The sequence below is a fragment of the Coturnix japonica genome, chromosome 5 (assembly GCF_001577835.2).
Source record: "Coturnix japonica isolate 7356 chromosome 5, Coturnix japonica 2.1, whole genome shotgun sequence".
In the NCBI taxonomy this organism is placed as follows: Eukaryota; Metazoa; Chordata; class Aves; order Galliformes; family Phasianidae; genus Coturnix; species Coturnix japonica.
The window spans coordinates 15,534,036-15,553,244 of NC_029520.1; the positions used below are offsets into that span (position 1 = coordinate 15,534,036).

The following is a 19,209-nucleotide window of genomic DNA, read 5'->3' on the forward strand; positions in this document are numbered from 1 at the left end:
AAATACTTCCTTAGTAATATTACTTCCTCTGGTTACAACAACTGCAGACTGAGACATCCTGGGAAAATATTCTCTTATCTATAGAGCCTCTGTTTTTCTGTTACCATGAAACTTCTGTCCTTCATTAACATTCAAATCACCTTCTTTCTCTGCAGCTGGTGGAGATGCACTCTACTTTTTTGTCCTAGCAGTGATATAGCAGAACCTTTAACCAAGAATGGGATATCTCTGGAATCACCTTCAGTCTTTAGCATTTATGAACTTTGGTTTGCTAGAAACGTGACAGTAAAACAGAGACAGTGTAATGTAGATAGATACAAGTAGAAATCATTCTTTTCTCAGGGAATTCATTACTTGATTTTACAACTGTTATTTGGAACGTACTGGCTATCAGCACTACATAACAGGCTATTTCACAAAATGTATCTGGTGAGATAAATGTTTATATATATATATATATATATATATATACGCATATGTATAAATATTCTGCCTTCCACAATATCATGTTATTTTCACACTTCACACAAAAAATATACTAACTGTTATAATCCTATTTCTGTACCCCTAACTTTGGAGAAAGAACAGTTTAGGACAGCAGAACTCAAGGCTTCTTTTGGCAATGTCTAGTAGGCTTAAAATGTGGTTTTGCAAACAGATTTGAAACACCATCAAAGAGATCTTCAGCTCAGTCAGAATTAGGAGATGAATTGTAAGGTAGATTTGGACAGAAAACTAGATTACTTAGCTGAGTCTTCCTTTTAATAACAAAATTTAGGCCTTCCCTTGACAGGATTACATATGTTATGACATATTTCAATGCCTTTTTGCATGCACAACTGTATGGCAGGAGTGGAATACTTCCAGCCACAATTGGTTATTTGGGAATTCCTAACATCAGGGTTAAATATCTATCATCCAAATATATGAGCAATCTGGGCTATTATCAACAATGATATTTAATTAAGAAAGAAAAAGTGTAATATATTTATTATAGTAATATACCCTCAATATTTGCAACTGGATAAAATGCAGAATTATTTCTAGATCTGGATCTTAAATTATGTTATCTATACCTACACTATTTAAGAGTTATTAGAAGTTATTTTCTTCATTATTTATTTTTCTTTTTTAAATGCAAAAATAATCCTCTTCTTTTCAGTTTGTAACACTGCATTTGTCACTATCGTCATTAACAGTAACATCACTATTTAGTTAGCAGTGAATGGTCAATTGCTATTTACATTTGTTCTTCTTCAGTTTGGAGAATTTGTGCAACTGCTTGGTGAATAGAAGATCTTTTAAACAAAATTTAACAGAATCAGCAGCTACCATTTGAAAAAGACAGCTTCAGCTTTTTAATATTTTCCTGTTTGACATTTGTATTTATTGGTAACCTTCTCAGGTCTTATTAAGTCTGCGGTTTAATTTACTGTATTTGATCTGAAAAAAAATATTTTCAAAAAGCTGTCACATATTAAGTAACATAAAGCTGCTGTATTCAAAGTGCTGAAGGCATTTCTTTCATGAACACTGACTGCACTATTTGTTCTGAACAGCAGAAGTATGACCAAACATTACACAAACATAACTTTGAAAATTCTTCTTTCATTGCCATATAGATGCAAAATTCTCTAAAATTATGATTGGCAGGAAAACAGGTCTTATCTCTACAAACAATTTCATCTGAAAGTAAGTTTCTGGTGCAAAATTATGAACAATGGTGGTGAGAGGACTAAGGAAAGCATATAATTTACATTCTGTATAAAAGGTGCCGAAACCTGGATCCTTTACAAGCAGTAAGACATTTTCTAAAGGTTGTGAGGGTTGTTGGAGTCATATCTCTATAGTTTAAAGCAGCACCTACTGCAAGAAGAAGTAGTTGCAATAGTTTTTATAAGTGCGATAATCAGTATTACAGCCATTTCTGGAGACTTCCACTGACCCCTATTTTGGGCATCAGATTTTGCTCTTCCTGATAAGGGAATAGATAAAAAATGTTAAATAGTTAATAATAAATTAAGTAAGGAAACCAAGATGAAATTACCTGCTCAAAACCATAACAAAGCCAGGAGCAGTAACCATTCTGCCTACTGCAGGTCAACTTATTTGGATGTAGACACTACAGCCTTTGAAGGGTGTGTGTTTTCTTAACTGAACACTTTCAAAAAAGAATCCTCTCTATGTGCTCAAATTAAAAGAATCTGAACAGCCATGGGAAAAGTAGACAATATATATATATGACTGTTGTACATGTCTAAGTAGACTGAAGATATGTACGTACTCCTAAAAAGAAACAAGCACATGCTATGCAATCCCTCCCACCTTTACTAATTCAAACCATAAAATTAGTCTCTAGGATATAGCCTCCCATTCGTTTGCAGGTGCAGCTCCCGTGAATGCTAATGTTGATCACATGTGCTTACAAAGCAAAGCAAATTCCCCTAAATTCCAATAGGCTGGACAGAACAGCATTTCAAAAAAGCAGCTGTTGTTGGTAGTATTCAAGTTTATTGGCAATCCCTAAAAAACTGCACCCAAAATACATACTGTATCTGATCTCAAGTTAAGAAGGCTTTTCTCTAAAGAGTACTGAATCACTTTAATGTAGATTCTAATGCTGCTTTACTCCACTTTCAAGGTAGCTAGTAAATTCAGCTTTACTACAGTACTATAAAGATGTGAAAGAACTGTAATAGCATCTAAAAATGAGCTGTTACCACTATACTGTTCAGTTTAGAAAACTCTAAACAGAATACCGATGAAAAATGTTGATGTTAGTTTGCTGATTTGCCAAGTGGAACAAGTTAAGACAATTCACTGTATTTTTCTTATAAAATGCAAATAATAACATCTTTAAAGAATCCAGCATATCACCAAGAAGGACTGAAAGATCTAAAAAACATTATATTTTAGTTATTTAATTAATAAAACTTATCAATAGCCATATTTATACAATCAGTACAATTGAATTCTTAGCACTCACAGGATTTTAAACTCCTGTCAATTGTAATGAAATACCTCAAGGTGCTCGAAGGACCTTACTGGATTAGGGCCTCAACCACATATGCATATACCTCTGAATAGATTGCATTAGATCCCCAATACAGTCTCAATAGACTGGTTAAGTAGTGACATTCAAACTGTTCTAACAGTATAAAATGTAACAAATAAACCTTAAGTTTCCGATCCTTTAGCTTCTGTACCCAGGCTTCTGAATCTGAATTTCAAAGCAGAAAAAGGAATCATTTCTTTCGTGGTCTATGGTAATAAAATTATTTAACAACCCCAACACATCCCCAGATTTCGTAGACCAGGCCATGGCATCACCTCAGTCCTAGAACTCCAAAATGGCACAGAAGGTGCTGAGAAATGGTGAAAAGGGTGGGCAGTGTATCCCCTGGCATCTCTGCATGGCAGCTGGTGAAACAAAACAAAAATCAGATCACTGCCTAGAGAGTCTATTGGCAACTCTCATTGCATCTGGAAACAATGGCCCATCAAAGCTAACTACATATTGTTAATATCTCTACCTAATCCAGGCAATAGGAAAGAAAAGTACAAATTCCTCTAGCTAATCTCGTTAATTTCCAGCCACACACATCTCCAGTTTCCTGCTTCCTGTCAGACATAGCCACTGCTACAGCAGCTTCCCCAGCACTGCCAGAGACTTCATCTGCAGCCAGGTTGCAACTGAGGAAGCACTCATGCTGCCAGAAGGGTCTTATTCCTCATCTCCTCAAAACACAGAGAAGCTAAGGAGGTTTTTATATCCTGCTCCTATTTAGCCAGCCTGCAGAGAAATTAGGGTAGTGCAGAACATCCCTACATGGAAATACTGGGGGCTGGGAAACATATTTCTGAGGGCTAGATTATGATTTTTGTGATAGAGATTTTTTTCAGCTACTGGGTTCTAAGCCTGCACAGTCTTACACTTGCAGCTATTGGCATGTTTGACATTTTAAACTATGAAATACCAACCTATTTTGAAATTGTCCAAATCATTAGTTGTGGAATTTTCCTAGCACTTCATGAATACCACTGTTAATTGGGCAATTAACTCAAAACTACAGAATATGCTGTGATGGCATGATATGATATAAGCCATGTAAAAGAAGGAACAGCCAAGCAACTCAGTATGTTGAAAGATATTAATGAAGTGGCAAAATCTGCCAGAAAAATAATAATGGGTGATTTTAACTACCCCAATATTAACTGGTTGAATAACACATCTGTACATGGTTTGGAGAAGCAGCTTATTGATACTATAAATGGCTTCTTTTTGGAGCAGCTCCTTCTGGAGCATAGAGGAGGAGGAGTTCCACTCAGTTATTAATTTATTTGTGTGTGTTTGTGTGAGAAGCAAGCAAGGATGTTCTGCTAAGCAACAATGGCTACAGGACAATGAGGTTTGAATCTCAGTGATGAAGCACTCAAGTGGTAACCAAATAGTTAAAGACAGGTGGGCGAGGGAAAAACCATAAAGAAACAGCCATCACAAACAGAAGGCTGTTTTGGAGGAATGAAGGAGTTATTCGCACTCAGAAACAAACCACTAGAGGTAAGGAAAATTTTGCAGAGAAAAAAAAAAAAAGAGCTGCCGTAGCCTTAAAAGCCTTAAAAAGCACTCCTCAAATGCATGAACTCTACCTAAGCGTTTTTAAGAGAACAGAACATAGGTTATTGTCATAGCTCACTGCTGAATGTTGCACAGACTTAAATCTATACTGTGACCTGTGGTAATAAGAATGTATACACTCAGTTTAAAAGAACTGACTGAAAAAGAACTAATAAATATATTTTTTTTCAATAAGTGTATAATTATTCAAGTAAATTGGCCTGTGAGGAGGATGCACGTGTACAAATTTGTACAAACATACAAATCTAGGAATCTGGAGTGATATTACACAGGTCCTGCAGTTCTTTTGAAGCAGCAAGAATGGAACAGAATACACACAAGCATTCTTGATCATATTTCACAATCTGGAGTTTTAAGAATCTGGAAGTGATCAGAGTAAGGTGCATTCTAACCTGTTTCTACTTCTTACAAATATAGATATACTGACAGGCTTTAAAGAACTTAGAAAGGATGCATAAGAACTATTTCCTCAGATGGGACATCACCTTAATGTGTAAACAATGAAAAAAACAGTAATCTCACAATGATAAAAACTTATCATTATAAAAACTTATAAGCAATATAGGATAAACGAGCTCTTATATGTAACTGTTGATTAGCAGATATGGGCTGGGGGAGAGACCAAGACAATTGTAGGGGAAATGGCTTTTCGAAAATTTATAGAAAAATCTGATTCATGATTTGTAGAAGGAAACGTCCCATCAAATTAAAACTTTGTAACCGTACTTCAAGAGTTTTGGGTTAAGAAGCAGCAGGGTAACATGAAACCTGCTTTTGACAAGTACAGAGCATTGCATCTTAGAAAAATTTCAGCTTCTTATTTTTGCTACAGGATTTTATATAAACTGTAATCACTTGATAAAAATGGAACAGTAAAATAAAATTTCAATAGTACAAACAAACACCAAAGACATAAAATGAAAACAGAAAATATAAAGTAAACCAATAGCGTATATCCTATTAAGATAGTTCAATTCTAAATAAGATCTCAAATTCAGGAGAAATAAAAGTGAGTTAAGTGAACTTCAAAAAACTGTTTAATACACCAGGTGCATTTTGAAACATTTTTCTTTGTCTCTGAAATGTAGAGGGCTGCCTGCTTTCTCCTGATGGATTGACTAATCGTGAGCCTGATGTAACGTTCATAAACTTTTGCCACAATAGGATCAAGGATTGTGACCACAGACACTGAGGTTAACAAGATCTCTGATCCCTCGTGCCTGCTACAGGAGCATCACTCACATTTTAGACAGTTTTTCCCCAAAAAAATGATCTGGGAGGGAATGATTTTATTTTTTTTTAAATTTACATCAAGCTAAACATTTAGGTTGCAGATGCTTGCACCTTACTCTGCTCACTTCCAACAAATCTAGCGGCAGTTCAGTGTTACCAGGGAAACAAATGATGGGCTTCCCAAGCAACAAGGTAGTTTTCAAACAAACAAAAAGTACTATATATTGAATACTAAGACAGTATTCAGAAAGAATAGATAATACAGCAGTAAGAATTCCAAATACATGGCCAGTTGATTAGCTAGGCATTTGTCTTCCTTCTGGTGCCCTACAGTAATTCAGTTCATCTGCAGGCCCATGTCTTCCACTCAGACCTCCATTCCTACCAATATCCACATGGAAGTCATTTTTTAAATTTTATTTATTTATTTATTTTTTAAATCAAACTTTTATTTTCATATTACAAATAAGAACTTTGAATGAAGTCTTACATTTTGTGAGCTGTTTCACTGGGAAGGCAGGAGAGGTGACACTTCAAAAATGCACAAAACCTTCTTTGTTTTAGCACTAGGGAATTAGATTAATTACTCCCTGGGGTTTCTTGGCTCCTGCAGGGAGCATCCTTCAGACCAAGTTTCAGATTATGCAGTAATCTCTAATAAACCCATAAAGATAATATGGTATTTACACAACTAAGCATAGTCTTTGAATATTTTATGATGCACAGTACTGAATCCCTTACACGTATTAAGAACAGCGAGCTGCTCCCAGTTAATTCAAATTGATTTTGTTAAATGCCTTGTTAATGTAGATACCCTAAACATTAATTCATCTTCATTGTACACAAACTTAAACTCCTATAAGTAAAAATGAAGTTGTCCACCTTATTTATAGTTTCATTATTAAAGTGCAGTCAAGAAGCAAAATCTTTTCATGTAAAATGAATTTTAATAATATATGCACTGATTTTAAAATCAGCTTTTGTGCTCAATCTTGTCTTTAATATTTTAAAGTAACATTTTAAAGGGGGCTTCACTGTGATCAGCTCTTTTTAATTGATCAGCTCTTTTTTAATTAACTTTAGAAATGTATTTTACAGTATAGTCTTCATCAATTTTTCTATTTAGTTATTAACACTTATGTTTTACCTTCAACAGCCCATTATCAAATTTCTATTGAGTCAGGCTTTGGTATATACCAAAGACCTTGATACATCTAGCAAGCAGTTAACCTCTTAGCCCATATCCTCCTGTAACTGTGATTATGATGAATGAGTGGTTAGTTCTAAGCAATTCTGTTTTATGTCAATAAATGAATCAAACAGACATTGGTGTATGTGCATTAGGAAGACAGAGAAAATGAAGCTGTCTGTAGGCATTTTATAACCCTCAACCTTTTAACTAATGTGATTCAAAAAGTTAATGCTCACATCAACAGTTGGTATTCTCTACACATACCACAGAATAAGAAATCCTTTGCATCACTTATATAGTAACGTACTGCAAGGCTGAAGAAAGTTTTCTTTACAGGTTTCCTCAGATCTAGTTGCTAAGTGACCCCCAGCTTTGGTTTTGAGATAAACAACCATTTCTTCCAAAAAATATTCTTTCTCCACCTAACAATACAGAAAACCTATAGGATTCTGTCTGAGTATGGACTTCTACAAATACTAAGCTTCCGTATTCTTATTTCAGGTTCTTAGCATAAATACTTCCTAACAGACACCTCCCTCCAGCACCTTGTTCAACCTGAACAGTATATTTCATTCTTGCAGAAAAAGAAATATTTGATTAAGGATTTCCATTTTTTCCTTACTGAATTCGCAAAGCATTTTTTAGAGAGCAGATAGATTTAGAGTAGCATATGTATGGAGCAGTAGTGGAGCAAGTCCTTGTATTCAGAGCACAAAAATCCTTCGAATGAGTATTTCTAGCAGCACCCTCACTGAATGGCTAAACTCCATCAAAAAGTAAGGAAAACCCACATACACATCTCCATCTTTGTGCAGTACTTCAGGAGCCTTTTAGATGGCACTCACCTTTCTGTGGTCTCCTTATTTGACTAGTTTTAAGAACTCTGATGGCACAACAGTATGATGAACCTTGTAGCTGTATACTGATGCAAATTGTTATTTTGTATATTATCTCTTGTGGCATATATTTCATTCTTCATTAATAAAGATACTGAAGAAAGTCTGTTAAAAATCAAATCCTGGAAGTCTTCTTGTTCACTGTAGGAAAACGTGGCTAAAATGAATACAATACACATTGCTTCCACGACATAAGCGCACTGTATATCTATTTATTAACCAAGAAACAGTCTGCACAGTAAATAAAGAAGCAGCCAAAATAACATCTGCTGCACTCTGAAGGTAAACGGAGATTCAGATAGGAACATGCTTCGGTGCCAGCATCGCGCAACAGAAAGTCCTACTAGGAGAACCAGAAGTCCCTAGATGACCTTCCACAAGCACACAGCTTTAGAAAAATTCACACAGAGGAGTCCATCAGACATCTCAGCAAGAGGCAAAGATAGGAGAGGAGGGCTCCAGTCTTTTCTCCTACACACTTTTCTCTTCAGATACAACTACACAGCACTGGACAGCAGAAATCTATTCTTTCCTTGTGCCCACTCTAGCAAATGTATATTGACACCTGCATGCCAAGCATTACTCAAGTTTAAAGAAATGCCCTTCTCCCTTCTGTTTTGTTTCTACACAACTGAGTCTCTCTGAAATACATCTAGTATAAGTACGTACTGACTTTTTTCCTTATGAGAAAAATTATGTGCTACTGTAGCTTGAGCACTGCATAAAACCAAAGGCAGTTTCCTACTACATCAGTTTATTTTTACCATTTATAAGATAATCCCAGGAAAACAGAGCTTCAAATTGCCAAGGGGCTAGATCACAGTGCAGCCGCATCATTTTACACCGGTATGTCACAAAAAGTTAGCATGACAGTAGGCAGAAGAGGAAAATGAGCTCTGGTACCTCCAACATAGATACGCTGAAAAGTCATGGATGCTGCAGCAAACAGAGCTTCCAGTTAGGCACCCCTTTGCACTCTAAATTGGAATTTAAAATCAGTTAATTCCATAAAACGACAATCTGATACACATGTCCTTGACCAGTGTTAAGAAGAGGAAAACAAAGATTAGCTTGTTAAAGACTGAATTCACCATAGTGCTCATCCAGAAAGTGTGGACACTATATTTTCCAAAATGAGTTATCTGTAATTCAGAAGACTATCAAATATTATTGATAAATCCCATAAAGCTCAATAGTGCCAAGGCCACGTGCCTCCACTTACTCCAAATAAACTGTGCCTTATCTCAGTCCATCAAATAGTCTGTAGTCTACAACTTATTTTTTCTTTTCATATAAACTGTAACAAATACAAAGCACTAATCTATTTGGTCGGGTGGTGTAAATAAAGACAGTTTCTACATTTTAAATAAAACATTTGAAATCAAACTAAAGAAGTATAGGAGTTGCCTTCACTATAAAAAAATGAGGATGAATGAATTTGAATCAAAAAGTACTCTGATCATATGCTGATTGAAGTGTTAGAACAGACAAAGTTTACCTACTCACATTATCAGTTTTTCCTGTGTTATGATGTATGATTATGTGTGAGCTCCCTACATGTTTATATTTTTGTTGTTAAACTTTCCAAAAAATAGCTCCTGCTTTTTATTGAAGAACTAGAATAGTTCTGGACATTGGAGTTAGTTTTATTGGCTTTACCACAGTTCACATCAGATTCTTTTTCCCCCTTTGCCAGTGTTTTCACTTTGCACTCACATCACAATAAAATGTTTGCACAAAAAATGAACTGCTAGTAATAAGTACATATAATTGCTGATGTACAAGTAAAATTCATTTGACATGAATGCTATTGGAAGGCATTTGTTTTACCTTTTGTTACTTTAAATAGCCACTGCAGTTTCCTACTAGACAAAACTACTTGAGAATGGTTAAATAAATTAAACCATGTCAAGACCACATTCTGGGAAAAAAAGTAACCTTTAGTTAGGACAATTACTCTGTGGGCATAACACAAAAGCACAAATGTCAAATTTTCCATGAAAGTTACTTTTGTATGAATCATCAATCCTGTTTTCTCCTAAACAAAAGTAGCCAAATATGACAAAGAAAAAAAAAAAAAACAAAACTTGTCTGAACTGGATGATCCAAGTAATTACATGTTACAGCAGAATGCATTTATGACAAAACTTTCAACAATCTAAGGAAAAAGTTATTACAGCCCCTAGAGATTAAATAGCTGCAGTATAGACCTATAGCACTGTTTCACTGATCTTGTTGTATCCCCATATTCAAAACCTGATTGTTTTAAAGATTAATCCTCCCTAGCACTGATCTAAACTCCTTCTATCTGGAGTACAGATCAAACAAACATGCTGCACAATTATGCCCGAGCACTAGAGCATGACATGTTAAAGCTGTACACTTCTCCTATCATTCTTAAGAGCTGCACTGAATTGAATCTTCTCAAAACTATTTATATATACAAACTTTCTGCCTTCCACACCAACCCCCAAAGACTCCGTCTTATACAGTATTATTTGCTTAGGGCTGTTTATTTCAGTCTCACATCCTGATCCCATTCTCATCAGCTTCCACAGTCAAGTTACATGAATTTGTAGAAACAATGCTTTTAAACTGAAAGATCCTTGAGGTAACAGCCTGTCCTAATAGCCTATAGAGCACAGTGAAAATTTATGACACTATACATATCACTCTTACTGAATACTAGGATCTGCTGAACTGAAACCTAAAGAACATTTTCAAGTTTAGACAGGTACAATGGAAAATTATTTAAGATCTAAACTTATATTCATACAGAACATAAACTTCAATCCTGTTTTCAGCATGTGAGGAGACACTGAACTGTATCATTCAGCTGTATATCCTACACTTTATTTTCAGCATATGTGAATGTAGCATTTGCATACGTTCCCAAATACACAGTGCTAAACACCAAAGGAAGTCCTTTAATTGAAGAATACAATCAGTCAGCAGCAGCATTAGCTGTCAATGTAACAGAATCTAATTTGCAGAAAATATCTACAAAAGACTTGACTGCAGGTCATTTAATAGTTATTTCATAGAGTTATTTGCTTGGTTTCTTTGGTAAGAATACTAGATACGTTTCAGCTCTCATGGTCACAATATGCTAGATGTTTTAAAATACTTAAAATTCTTCTGCAAAAGGCAATGTACAGTTGTGAGATAATAGTCCATATTGCTCAACACAGTTTAGCTAGTTATTTGGTTGATCCAAACACAAACATTGTTTTAAAAGTGCATTTCATGTTAAATTTTTTTTCCAGTTCTCACTGGACAACTTTTTCGTAAGCCAAGACAGGCAAGATTCAGATCAGGAGTTTATATAAAACTACTACAGGGTGTCCAAAGGAGGGCAACAAACATGGTGAAGAGTCTGGAGGGCAAGAAATATGAGTAGTGTCTGAGGCCCATTGGTCTGCTCAGTCCAGAGCAGAGGAACTGAGGTGAGGCCACATGGCTGCACTGAGCTCTGCTCTCTGGTAACAGCGACAGGGCCCAAAGGAATGGCATGGAGCTGTGTCAGGGGAGAGGTAGGGTGAGCGTTAGGAAAAGATTATACACCGGAGGGTGTTCAGGCACTGGAACAGGCTCCTCAGGACAGTGGTCATGGTACCAAGCTGCCAGAGTTTAAGGAGCATTGGACAACGCTCAGACATAGGGTTTGCATTTGGGGTGGTCAGGTGTGGTGCTTGGAGTTGGACTTAATGATCCTTGTAAAGTCTTTCCAACACAGTGTATTCTATAATATTATAATACAATTGCTGAAGCACTTTGTAAATTCACACTACTACATGAGCTTAAATTAAACAATACTTATACTTTCTCATCCAATTAGCCTGTTAAGCAGGTGTTAATCATGAATCTACTGCAGTATTTATTCCATTGCTTTGACTAGAAGGCATGCTGATTATTGAAGTATAAATAGGTATTGTTTGTATTCACTGATACATTACTGTTTCCATTCATAGATGAGAAAAAGTGAGGCATAGAAAAGCCTATGTGATGGCTTGAAAAACCACATAGTGGCAAAGCCAGGAAAAGTTGCATAAAATTCCTCCCTGTCTATTTGGTAATCACCCCATAACTGCCATATGCTGCCATCTCATTTTTTTTCCCCCCACAAAGGTTATACTTTTTAAAAATTATTTTATTTGATAACAATATTTTCTTTATATGTGACTGACAATGTTCAATAAAAAGATGTAAATGTCTACTGACCTACAAATGAAGGAAACTACAAATATAATAGTGAAACCACAAAAAAAAAAAACAAAAAAACCATCTGTAAAGAGGAAGGGTCAGTACAAATTGAACACATTTCCATATTGAGAGGAGAAACAGACATATTTTTCCCTGATGAATGTAGTTCTGTGAACATCTTTTTTCCACAAATGATTGAATAAATATTTATTCATAAACTATATTTGCGACTTAAGAGAACAGGCTGCATAGATTGGTTTCATTTATACTACATCATACAAGAGGTATTGCAATACTTTATATCATGCCAAGTCTAAGTCCCATTAGATTTTCCTTATTATACTTGACTAAGACTGAAGACTATCCAAAACAGCAATTCTGAAAGCTTTCTATTCATTGTATAAATAAGTGTCTTACTCTCATATCCTCTCCCCTAACTTTCCCTTTCTCAAAGCATTTATGCAAAGATCTAGTCCCATTTACTTTATTTGAACTTGGGCATATGCTAAACCATATTCTTGGGCCTTGGCCTAAATGACTGCACTCTCAGCCATTTTGCTGTGACCATAAAGGTCAGCTTTCTCCAGTTTCATTATAAATACATTCCCAATTCAACAGATACCAGTTGTTCTAGTGTTTCCTCCATCAACCCAAGTAACTTTTCCTCTAAAAGTCCTGTCAGTCTTGAATCACAGCCTCAGTTCACTTCCAGAAACAATTTGCATCACAACAGCAAGACACACTGATATTGCTATCAACAATTGTAACTGATGTGTTGTACTCTCACGAGTATTATAAAAAGAGACTAAATGAAGCTTGAAATAGTGTGAATATGCATTGTTAAGTCAAGTATCTGTAGCCCTTGTGAATAAGCTTAAGCTGGTAGCAGAAACAAACTACAGAAGGTTTGCAAGTAGTGAAGTATATTCCTTAATAAAAGAAGAATTTAAAACTTTGACATTATAATAAATAGTTTAAAATAGTTTCCGTTTGTTGTGTTGAGATAGTATCAGAAAGACAAAAACAGCAGAAAAATTGTTCAATGAATACTTACAAATACACAAGAAAATCAGGCCCAGCTCCCAGAAATCACTGGTAGGTTGCTTTTGAATTCATTAAACTGCCCTGAGAATATAAAAGGGGGAAGAAAAAAAAAAAACAAACGTTAAAATAAAAGAAAGTGCAGAACTGATGTTACCTTTTTTTTATTATTATGGAATAATTATGATTTTTAACTATGTACTAAATAAAGCAGCACACAATACTATTGTGACCACTTCAGCCAAGTAATTTACACAGAATCTGTTTCCAGGAAGCCAATATCAAGAGGAACAATTATTTCATTGTTCTATACCTCACACCATAGCAACCCAGTCCATTGCAGCTTATAGAAACTGTCATAAATGCAAGCATGGTTATCTTTTAATAAGAGAAATAGTGTTGAGGCTTTCTTTTGATTACTGTTTTTGTTGCTGTTGTTTTCTTTAGCATGTTACAGAACATTTGTTACACTTTAAAAGTATTTTGTTAGCAGCATTTTGCAACTTGACTGGTTTAAAATACTGCTAGGGCATTTTTCACTGGTACCCATCTGGGACAAAATTTATACAGAAAGACAGACTGACAATTTTGTTCTGGTATGGTCTAGATCCCAGTCAGAAGCTTAATCTAAGTACAATGTGTTCACTATAAGGCATGATTAAATCCAACATTCTTTTTCCTGCGTACCTCTCAGTTCTAGCTGGAAAGGTAGCAGATGCAACTCAAACCCACAGAGCTCGCCTTATAAAATTCTTTAACTAGCACAATGACTCACTTTATGCCTCTAAATATCCATGGTTTCCTCTCTCCAGAACCCCCATGCATTAGAAGGTAGTTCAGTAGTTTATTTTTATTGTTTGGTCTACATACAGCACATTTTTAGTTCTTAGGAAAACAAAGAAACTTTGTTGCAGAGCCCTTGTTTTCTTTCCAAAATGTGAGGATGGATATGGGTAACATTAAACTGAAAATAGTAATGGATCCTGGGCAACTAGTTTAGGTCAAAACCTTTTTGTTCTCCAGAAGCTATCTGATTAATTTACAGTTCGTAAAACAGTGGGTGTAAGGTTAGTTTAAAAACATGTAACTATATTTAAGATGAAATCATCACTTTTATTAGCCTCCGGTAATCTTTAAGAAACACCTTCCCACAACATTTCTGTATCCTAAAGTACACCAGCCAGTACTGCACATTGCCTAGAGACAAGGAGAAAATACCAAACTTATCTTGATGTAGAATATCCTCCTTATTTCATACACCCACCCTGAAGTGCATATTATTCATTCCGACCTAGCCTTCCCCCACCCTGAAAGTACACATTTAATTGTGTCTTCTCTCCTGTAATACCAACAGAAAGTCACCAAATCTCATTTGCTGTATCAATGCTGTGTTATTATATATTTTAAAAGCAAGCCTGAATCTCATTATCAGCTGATTTATGCCATTAGTGTGCTTTGGAGCCACCAATTAAACAAGGACAGTGGTTCATAAGGTCACAGTTAATTAATCTGAAAGAGTATAAATACACTTTAATGCACACCACCTCATGCAGAGAATTTAGGAACAAAGCACCAAACCTTTATTCTGTACAAGCAATTAGGGGTAGAGGTTAAATATACAAAATATGAAATTTTGCTCTAGCATTTTTTTAACCTACCAGGAAAAAGTTTCATTTGGTTAAAAAAAAAAAAATAAAAAAAAAATCTCGCAGAATAAGACATTTGTGAAGCCTTGGTTCTTAGGGCAACAATGTGAGTAAGACACAAAGAACAGGGCTAACCATACTCAAGTGACTGTGAGCAAATTAGAGTTTTGTGTTCAGATAACATCTTGGAACTGGAAACTTACTATACAGCCAGTCAATGGGGAATAAAACAAAAACCTAGCCCCCAAAAGCCCAGTCTTCTCAAAATAGAATAATATGAGCAAGACTTTTATTTAGTACACCATAAAAAATAATAATAAATCAAAAATTACTTTTTCTTCAGCCACATTTCCTTGGTAAATGTAATGATACAGAGCATTACATACTGGGCATTCAAAAGAAATCAAGAGTTCGGTGATAGTAGTACTCTGCAAACACAACCAAAGTATTAGTAAAATTACATAAATACTAATTGTTCAGAAACATTCATATTGAAGAATCAATTATGAGGTACCTGGGGTTTAGAAGGAGAAAAATGACACCTGTTTTTCACTGCTTTGACTCATTTTTACATTGCAAGGTTTCTGGCTCAAAAAAAAAACCAAACAACACTGCTAAAACAGACCAAAAAAATCGTCAGTCATAATTAAATGAATAAGTTGCTTTTTTTTTCCCCTCCTCTCTTCTATACGTGTAGTTCTGATATTCCATAATGAGCCTTGCTTGTTTGTTTTATTTTAGGTTTCCCCTTTTTAAAGCTTCATGTAAAAAGCCCCCTTTCCATCAAACACTAACATCAAGAAGTTTAATACAAAACTTCCATTAGCTGTATCCTATGCAATCTATGTATGTGGATGCCTAACAGTGTACAGTCCCTATGATTGATAAAAGACCTGCATTATGTTTTTTTAAAGCTTTTGAGAGGCCAGCTTCCACTGTAGTTAAGAAGAAAGACCAAGCCTTTTCAGAAGTCTAGTCCGTATTCTATTGGCTTAATCTGTTTTTGCTTTCACTTTTGATGTTTCCAAGCAACCACACAGGTGAACAGTCATTGCAGAAATATATACAAAAATACAGTGATTTTTTTAAAAAGTATTCTGTTGATTCAGTTGGTACAAGTCCCATCAGAAAATTCAGCCAGGCATTTTGCAGTCAGAATGCTCTCAGAACATTCTCAGTACCTGCAGCTATTTTACATGCTTGTTTGGAAAGCTTCTTGCATCTTTATCCCACAGTAAAGTGGAAAAGCAAAGCTGTAAGAGCACATCATACCTCAATTTCAGGTGCTTTTTGCTCATCTTGCAAATACATATTGAGACCAAGAGAATCCTGTACTTGAAACAGATAAAGCATACTGATGTTCTTAAACTTCTACAAACCAAGGAAAATTCCATAAATACTGGAATTTATTTGCTTATGAAGTCAATTATAAAATAGTTCTCTTTCTTCCTAAAAAATGTCAGCTCTAATGATTCCAACAGAGTTTAGTTTTCTTAATATTTTGCTACTTCATGGGAAAAAAATAAAAAATAAAAAAAAAACTAATTCCATAAAATCTTGTATTAACATATTTTGATTCTTCTGAAATACAGGTAGCCTGTATTTTTTGTGCACAAAAGTGAGCATGAAAGGAGCCTGCAAGTAAAAAATGGAAGTAGTTATTTAGTAAAAAGCATGGCATCGTGTTATATCATTTGAGAATGTGGCCTATCATTGTGGGCTTCTGGGACTAAAATACATACCATTCAACAACTGTTAAAAAACTATTTTCAGAATTATAGCATGACGTGAAATGAGAATAAAGAATAATACAGAAATGAAGTTACACATTCAGGGCCTGAATAGTCACAAATTCACACACCAAATGTGCAAATTTCACAATTAAAACAACATTAATGATCTGTAGGCTCATAGTCACAATTACAAAAATGAAGGGGCAGAAGGTTGATTACGATGAAACCTTTTGAGTTGGATTTCTACAAATTTTACTTAATTGAGCGAAAGGGCACAGTTACAAGACTAGTCATTGAAGGCTGATTTACCTGAATGCAGAAAAATCTTCATACACAATCTTTTTGAGATAGGAAAGAAAACAAACTACTATAGATGAGAGCTGCTACAGAAGAGACAGATCCTGTTGTTGTCCTTTCTTGTCACTTCTCAGTGGCCTAGGATTGTATTTTACTACCCTTGCTATCTTCTTAAATTGTGTACTCTCTTATGCTCCATTCATTATCACAAAAAAAAATTCACTTTGCATTTTGTAATACTCTCAGAATTTATCGTCATTCAGATTTTTGTATCCTGCAATTAAGATTCCAGCTAAATGATCCAGCAAAGGAGGAATCAGAACATACTATCTGTTCCAGCACTTGTCTTTGTGAAATGTTGCAACACTGCAAGGTAAGAATAAGAACATGGTGCATGAGGTAAACATTGGTCTGGACTAAACTCAGATCTTGAGACTCAGTCACTTCTTTGCTACAGGTTTTCTTCACAACCTTCAGCAAGGGTCATTCTTTGTGATTCCTACGTCCCCATTCATAAGAAGGAATTTGTATTTCTTCTGTAAGAGCAACACACTACCCTTCTACGTATCAGAAGCTGTCATGTAATTATTACAGAAATTAGGCTTACACCTAAAATAGGCTTGCAACTATTTGTTGCTTTGCAGGGAGATGTGAGCTCACTCTGCCCACACTATGAGATGTGTGGCCACAAACCCACTCTAATCCAGTTTAGCTATGGTTAGCACTTACGTAAACTACATGAATTCCAGTTTAGAGCAACCTCACATCTGTCTACAAAAAGCATGTTGACATACGCATACAATAGATGGTGCTTCTGTAAACAGCTTCTTAAAAAAGGAACACCAGAAGCATCACCATTTCTGCCAAAGCCCACAGTGTGGTTCACAAGACAGTTGGTCCATTGTCCCTCCCAAAAGGGTATCGCTCAGTAGTGACACAACTTTACAGCATTATATTAAATAACTGGCTATAAGCACCTTTTGCAATCCCTTCTGTAAAGAAAGATGCATTTGAAAAATGCACATTATATATTCAACAAGCAGCTCATGAAGGTTTCTCTGCTGTATCCCTGCATATCCATAAAGTATCCAATCACTACAGGACCCAAGCATAGAATACAAAATAAAGGTCCATTAGCTGGATCTTCACATAGCATTGGGCTAAGACTAAAAAAAAAACTAAAAAGTTTCATGAACATGGCATGCAGGGCATTGCTTATTGCTGGTGAAAATGCATACCTAATGGTGACTACATCAAAAAGTAAAGTTTTGAAACTGAGAGTTTGCTTGACCAAGTAGTGTTATTGTTCTCTTTATTATAGTTCCCATGGAAATAAATAAGAGTCACTACTTATGGAGTGACATCCCCTTGAAAGTGCCAAAAATACGTATTTCTTTCATTTTCAGGATGGTTTAGATATGTATTTATTCTTTCACATGCTACGAAGATAACTAGCATTTCAGATCTGATAAGCTTTACACCCAAGCTTTCAAGTAAATAAGAACCACAAGTCATACACCACACTATGTGCAAGGCTGAAGGGAGAAGAGGAAGTCCACCTCTAATTCATGGGTTCAAGATAGCAAAAACCTCCATGATAGCCCAAGGTATACTGGTAAGCGCAGCATTAACTCACTATGCCCACTCACATGAAGGAGCTATGCCACTTTGGAAATTTTTGTAAGCTACATGCTATTTTAATAGCCACATGTTGGGTCATTCCTAATCAATTGGATTGAATTAAAGAAAACGGAGAAAGCTTTCAGAATAGTTATGTTTCTGTAGCACCTATAGATCCACACGCTGAAAGCAATACAAGGCAAATTAAGCCCAGACTGAGAGTTACAGCATTGAAAGCCCAGAGAAATACAGTTTGTGATCCCAATACCAGGACCTCTTTCAGTGCATGGTACCGTTAGGATATATCAAATCCAGAGTTTCACGGCAAATGCAAACTGCACTTAGAAGCAGCATTTTGCAGAGGACATGCCTTTAAGATGGTACCCAGTATCACCCTTCAAAAGCTTACATTTGCCACGCAGTCATTGAAATCAAAGACAGAAGGGCCACAGCTGCAGTTCTGGCATTGAACAGTAATGTAACATTTAACAAATTTTCACTCCTTTCTCTCCCAGTGCCTTAAAGGTACTTTCACTGCTTGGAATGATAGCTTTTTAATCCCTTCCTATGCGCATACAGGGACTTGCCACTGTAACAGGGCCTCAGGGCACTACTGTAATACAATCCCAAATGAGTTCTCTGGATACAACTTTAATGCAAAAATACTAATAATATTATGCAATAAACAAAAACATTGTTATGTAAAACC

General features: G+C 35.6%; 1 protein-coding gene across 1 annotated transcript in view; it reads right to left on the reverse strand.

Moving 5' to 3' along the window:
* Window positions 1-19,209, reverse strand: part of SOX6 (SRY-box transcription factor 6) — a 399,666-nt gene that overhangs the window by 300,011 nt on the left and 80,446 nt on the right. The window contains exon 5 of the mRNA XM_032444750.1: window positions 13,218-13,288. The gene's annotated coding sequence lies outside the window, so the exon portion shown is untranslated. The remainder of the gene's footprint in view (window positions 1-13,217; window positions 13,289-19,209) is intronic.